Here is a 7,264-nt window from a genome sequence, read left to right as displayed (position 1 = left end):
TTCATAAAAGATTGTTGAAGTTTAATTTGCTGCAAGGACCATTCCAGGACTCTGTATTTTTTCTTGGGCCTTTGGCTACACAGTGGAATGTGCTACAATTGAACTGTCTTTCACATCCAAGGTAACCCAAATTACTTCACAAAGGAATGTATTAGAGGGTAGTGTCTATGCAGGCATAAAAGGACAATTATGTAATAGCTCATACACCACTTAGGATTTTAGAACTTGTCTTACTGAGGGGAAGTGTGAAGAAAAGAGAAAATAATGAATGAAAACTGAACCACAAGTATAGAGAGGAAGTAACATATTAATTACAATAGCACCCAAACTTCCCGTGCAATCTTTATACTTTGGCGATTCATTTTTAATTGATATCAGCAAAATGCTAGTTAAGTGAGTCATAATTCAGTTTTGGAAGTGTCCTGCATAGTTATGTGCACTCCTTAGTTCCATGTAGCAGGAGATAATAAGGAATACAATGAAATTTACGTACATTCAAAGTATCTTCCGATATAGTCCACGTATATTGGTGCCATAGAAAATAGAACCATCTGCATCACGCACACATATACTTCATATCACAATAAAATCACAAAAATGTGATTAGTAGGATATGTATTTCCCCTGCTACCACGGTTTTAAGTAAATTCTATAAAAATTGTAGAAAAACAACAGCTTGTATAAAGTCTCATAGCAGCACTGGAGTGGAGAAGAATCTTAGTTACAAGCACTCTAGATTCTCAATGTGATCGCAGGAACCGAAGAAGGACAGAAACTATTTCATCTGATCTAGTTTGTAGTCACCTCTGACACAAAGCATTAGGTCTATGTCAGACAAATAGTTTGGGGTCAAGGTTTTATTCTTTAGAGCTCAAATCTTGCCTCCTCCCCCTTTTGCTTAAGTAATGCTCATTCTAAACATGTCTGGATTCCTTAATGTCATTTTTCAGTTTGCTGTGTCTGTGCACGAACAATATAGGCTGCCAGAAAGTTTTGTAGTTAAGCTCCAACTGGGAAGCTGAAGGAAATATCTTCACCACAAAGCCCAGGGATTCAGGAGATAGCCTATGTTCTGCATTAGGCAAATCTGAGAACCCTAAAATGCTGAATAGCTCAGTTCCTCACTATTCCTTAAGGAGTTGTATTCCACCGTCCTTAGAGAATCTTTTCATCCTAGTCTTCCTCGTTAAATATTTCCTCAAAGTTTGCGACAGGCTTGGTGTCCTTTAAAGGGCTCACAGGGGAGCGGAGGGGAGAGACTTAATTACTTAAACAGTAAGTGTGGTAAAGCAGAGGGCAGAGATATGGATAAAGTGCTAAGGGTGCAGAAAAGGGGAGATTCACAGACGTATCCACGTCAAAGCACCAGTACAAGGTTACCACGAGGAGGACGGTCCAAGTTGAGGGGAAGACACATGCTGAAGCTCAGAGTTAGACATGAGCATGAGCTGTTTAGAAAATAGGGGGAAGCTTCTTGCGAAGGATTTTCGAGGCTTCAGATTGTCAGAGGACGGGGGGCTGTGGGAGATGGGGTGTGTGAGGTAGACCAGGGCCAGACTGTGAAGGGACTTCTATGCCATAATGAGAAAGAAAAAAGCTTAGTTTGGAACCCAACTTGTTAATAGCCGTGCAACAAGAACGTGACCCCTGAGTATTAAGCTGGCTGTAGTTCTTTCTAGGGGACTCTGCTTCATTATGCATAAGACTCAGGCAATAAACAGGCTATTAGTTGACATAAAATTATTTATTGTTCAATTATGTGAAATCATGATGGTAAGTATTCAAGAATTTGGCTTTTAAAAAACTGGAACCCCAATAGTTAGAATTATACATAACATATAGTGGCAAATTAAAAGGTTGTAACGAATAGATCTGACACCATTATTAATTAAGGGTAATTAAAGAATAGGGTCACTCTATTGAAGTGAAGGATTGAGATAACTGTCTGGATAACTGATGCCCAGAACTCTCGTTGACCTGAATTACCTGAGGTTTTTGGCTCTAATTATGTGATTAGTTGCCTCCGATTCCCCATTTTGCTTTACCAGCATGTTGCAACATCATGACTAACTAGGCCACCAAAAGGAAATGAAGTTCTCAGCAGAGATGATCAGAAACAATTTCAAAGGGCTTCTGACAAGCAAGGGAACAGTAGTTATGGGGTGAACTCCAAAAGAAAATAGCGTTTTATTATCAATACTGTCAACCTGAGATAAAATGACTTCTTATTTTAAGGAAAAGCAACTGTCTTAATTGTGCTTAACTCGCTGCATAATTTTAAATTATTCCATACCACACGAGGACAGCTCCCTTTCCCCTCCGTTCTATTTCCTAACATGGTTCTGTACCCAGGTACTTCTACCTAAGAATGTTTTCTTTCCCCAAACATTCCGTTTCTGCTGTCTCCCCTGGACATCGCACTTCTTGTTTCTGTGAAAATTCTATGTAGGACAGTGATCACGTGAACCATACTCAAATGCTTGTCCACAAAGAGAACCATCTAAAGCAAATATCAAATGGTGACAACTTAAAGACAGGTTTTTATCTATTTTTAGAAGTTTATTTATTTATTTATTTATTTTTTTAAATTTTTTTTTCAACGTTTTTTATTTATTTTGGGGACAGAGAGAGACAGAGCATGAACGGGGGAGGGGCAGAGAGAGAGGGAGACACAGAATCGGAAACAGGCTCCAGGCTCCGAGCCATCAGCCCAGAGCCCGACGCGGGGCTCGAACTCCCGGACCGCGAGATCGTGACCTGGCTGAAGTCGGACGCTTAACCGACTGCGCCACCCAGGCGCCCCATTATTTATTTATTTTGAGAGAGAGAGAGGGAGAGAGAGAAAGGGCGTGCACGCTCGAGTAAACAAGCAGGGAGGGGCAGAGAGATAGGGAGAGAGAGAATCTCAATCAGGGTCCGCACTGGCAACATAGAGCCCGATGCAGGACTTCACCCTAAGAACCATGAGATCATGACCTGAGCTGAAATCAAGAGTCTGACACTTACCGACTGAGCCACCCAGGTGCCCCAAAGACAGAATTCTTAAAAAATAAATATATAGGGGCGCCTGGGTGGCGCAGTCGGTTAAGCGTCCGACTTCAGCCAGGTCACGATCTCGCGGTCCGTGAGTTCGAGCCCCGCGTCAGGCTCTGGGCTGATGGCTCAGAGCCTGGAGCCTGTTTCCGATTCTGTGTCTCCCTCTCTCTCTGCCCCTCCCCCGTTCATGCTCTGTCTCTCTCTGTCCCAAAAATAAATAAACGTTGAAAAAAAAATATATACCTGTACTTTTAATAATTAGCTCTTATTTGAAAGTGGAGACCAAAAAAAAAAAAAGTCTCTGCTTTTTTCTTCTTGGTGTATCAGAGTTAGGAATCGAATCGATATCATTTTAGTTTGAGATGGTGGAGACAGCATGTGGACATCAGCAGAGTAATTAAAAAACCAATGAATTTACTTGGTAAGATGTAATTTAAGCATAGTCAGTGGCTGCTTCCAAGAAATCTATTTACACCCAAGTATCCTCAGGCATGTATGGGAGAGTGTAAAATGATTGAGTTTTAGTTATCCTCGTAGTAGCAAATTTCAATTATAATTTCTACTGTCCAAAAATTGTTATAGTAATATCACCTTGAAGTTCCCCAAGCTTATAGGCACCAGAGACTTAAGAGAAAGAACATTTCTGTTTTACTAAAAAAGCTGTGTTTCCTAAAAACCTCACTTTATAGATTTTTTTGCCCCCATTGGTTACAGGTTCCTTGATCCAACTCATAATTCCTGCTGTTTCCGGAGCTTAGGTGGGGTGCCTTCTTGGAAACAATTTGTAGAAAGCACCAATACGACTTTGCTTCTGAAGTTTTTTGATCAAGTGTACGGATTCTCCAGGGAGCTTTTCACCCACAATTTAACACCTAATGAGACCTTGCCGCTGGTGTCGCACTTTCATGCCACACTTCAGAGAGTGCAAGGTACGCAACAGCAGCACAGGGGTCGGAAAAGCGGTTCCAGCTCAAGTGCCGATCCCGACTGTGAGTGGGGCCCCGTGTGGAGACGGTCACTGGGCAAGAATGGCACCATTCATTAACAGTGTCCGCCGTGCGTGCAGGAGCCGAGGACGCCGCCGCTGTCCGGCCTGGTTCATTAGGGCGGGCGTCTAGGAAAGCATTTCACAGGGAGGGCACAGATTCACAGCATTTTGTCTTTCTTCCAGCCTTCGGGGGTCGCGCTCCCCAGCTTTGCCTACAAGGCCTAGAACAATACTTTGGACGGGAAGACCTGTGCAAGCACCACTCTGATTGCATCAGGCTCCCTAAGTAGGAGCAAGTGTCTTTGCCAGCAATTTGCCCTAAATGCCCGAGGCCCTCGCCAGAGTCATCTGTAATGTGCTAATAAATCCTTTTATTATTTTATTTCATTTTTTCATGTGTATTCGTTTTGGGGAGAGACACGGAGTGTGAGCGGGGGAGGGGCAGAGAGAGGGGCAGACACAGAATCTGAAGCAGGCCCCAGGCTCTGAGCTGCGCAGAGCCCGACGCCCGGCTCAAACACACCAACGGTAAGATCTTGCCCTGAGCCCAAGAGGGACACTTAACCGAGGCCTGAGCCACCCAGGCGTCCCAAATCCTTTTATTTAAAAATTTGTATATTATTATGGCAGAAATATTCAGTATAGTTCCGGTTTGGAAGAAAACATTTTCTCAAGTGCAAAGGATTGTAACCACATTGCGTAGTCTCATCTTCTTGATGTGTTTTACATAAGAATGTTTTATTTTTTCTTCAACAAAGAACCTATGAAATCATTCGTACTTGTGGAAAAAGTTCAAGTATTAGCTAGTTTTCTTTACCGTTTCCCACCTGGAAAATAGAAAAGTAACACTTTCCATTCTGCTTTCGAGGCACAGGAACATCAATCAAGAGAATACGCTACAGAGGTACTTGATAAGGAGCAAGTCTGAGACTATGTTCTTTTTTTAAAAAAAAAATTTTAAATGTTTATTTATTTTTGAAGAAGAGAGAGAGACAGACTGTGAGCGGGGGAGGGGCAGAGAGAGAGGGAGACACAGAATCCGGAGCAGGCTCCAGGCTCTGAGCTGTCAGCACAGAGCCCGATGTGAGGCTGGAACTCACCATGAGATCATGACCTGAGCCGAAGTCAGACGCTTAACCGACAGAGCCACCCAGGTGCCCTGAGACTATATTCTGAGAAACCTTAGCCCCGTTTCGTAGGCAAAGCATCTTCCAGTGTTGTCAACTTTCTAGCACTAGAGCCCCAGTACTATTTTGCGGTCAAGTGATACTGAACACATCTGGTGGACCTGTACTGTCCAATGTGATAGCCGCCAGCCAAATGTGGTTATTTAAATCAGAAATTTAATTAAAGTAAAATAAAGTTAAAATCCAGTTCTCCAGTTATGATTGTACATTTGAAGTGCTCAGTGGCCACAGGTGGCTATGGTGATCTGTATGGGACGGTGCAGAACAGATACAGAACTTCCATCATCACAGACAGTTCTATTGCAAGAACTGTTCTAGAGGCTCCCCTGTTGGCAAAAGATGGTGGTGACTTAATTCCCACACTGCTTTCTTCACACAGGGTGAACATCCGTGTAGTCGAGATGTAGCCAGAAAGCAGATATTTTCCCGGTGTATTCAGTTTGTAGATTGACCTTTCTTCATTTATTCTACAGATGAACAGATTTACTTATAGAAATTGTCACCATAGCCTTCCCATTTTAAGCCTGACTTTTATTGTCCTTTTGTCTCACATTGTTATCTGTGTCTTATCTTACCACTGAGTCTGTGAGTTAATGAAGGCAGGGGCTGTGTCATAAATTCTTTTCCTTTTTCAGCATTAGTGCCAAATAGACATTTGTTGAATCAAACTGTTTTTCTGACTAAAGATTCTAAGTTCTAAACTAGGATATGCAAGCAATGGTGATTTCTTTTTCCTTAAATGATTACATTTTGGGGAATATACCAGATATAGTGGCTTAAATGTCATGTATGTAAAATTATTACTTTTTTTTTTTTTACTTTTTTTTAACGTTTTATTTATTTTTGAGACAGAGAGAGACAGAGCATGAACGGGGAAGGGGCAGAGAGAGAGGGAGACACAGAATCTGAAGCAGGCTCCAGGCTCTGAGCCATCAGCCCAGAGCCCGACGCGGGGCCCGAACTCATGGAGTGCGAGATCGTGACCTGAGCTGAAGTCGGACGCTCAACTGACTGAGCCACCCAGGCGCCCCTAAAATTTTTACTTTTAATGGAAGTATAGTTGGAATGCAATATTATATGTGTCAGGTGTATAACATAGAGATTTGGCAATTATATACATTATAAAATGTTTACTACGTAAATGTAGTTACTATCTGTCACTATGTAAAATTATTGCAATATTTTACATATATTTTTTGAAGATAACGTTCTAGGGTGTATTGTTAAAGAGCCTAATCAATATCAAGGAGAGTAAAAAGGTCAAAAATTCTTTTTTGTTTCTGGAATTCTCTGTATTTCTGAAGGGTAATGAATACACAAATATTTTCATATACTTTTTCGGACAATAAATAAATCTGGGGAAATCACACACACTGTATTTATACCTTAAATTGAACAATTTAACATCTTGAAACTGCGTTAAAAAAAAATGAATAGAGTCAATTCTTTGAAGTGGTTGTATGTGCATATGCTTGTCCCCTTGAGCAAAAGAAAAGAAAAAAAGGTTACATTTATTAGGGATTGGAAAATATTTGTACTCTGGGACAATTGCCTGTTTGAAGCATTAGGGAAGAGTTATAAAAGTGTTTTATTTGCAATTTTTAATGGAATAGGGGTCATTTCTGACTTTTATAGTCAATGCTGCAGTTGAGATGGTCCTGCGCCCAAGGAGTACAGCTGCTATAAGTGAGAAGTCCAGGTCTTTGCCTGGCTGCACGCACAGCAGCCTTTTTGCTTCCGCTGGAGCACGTGTTCGACATCTCCCTTGTCTGGAGACTTCTGTGAGGTCTACAGATTAGCAGCGGCCAGAAAGTCAAAGGCTGAAAGGATGGTTGACTGACTCAGTGAATAAAGCTCTGGACATTACATTACCTCTGGCTTGGAGCATACGGAATCAGTCCTGCAGCTCTCAGAGGGGCGGAGAAAGCGCCTTCAGCAGCCTTGGCTTGGCCAGTCTGTGTGTGCTGAACCAAAAAGCCGACTGAACAAAGACATCTAAATTTACAGCTCGGGTTAAAGAGCTGAGAGGCTAATCCAGAAAGCAACATTCAAA

This window comes from Lynx canadensis, chromosome B2 (assembly GCF_007474595.2).
Source record: "Lynx canadensis isolate LIC74 chromosome B2, mLynCan4.pri.v2, whole genome shotgun sequence".
In the NCBI taxonomy this organism is placed as follows: Eukaryota; Metazoa; Chordata; class Mammalia; order Carnivora; family Felidae; genus Lynx; species Lynx canadensis.
The sequence above is the reverse complement of the archived record's forward strand: the minus strand, read 5'-3'. Positions refer to the sequence as shown.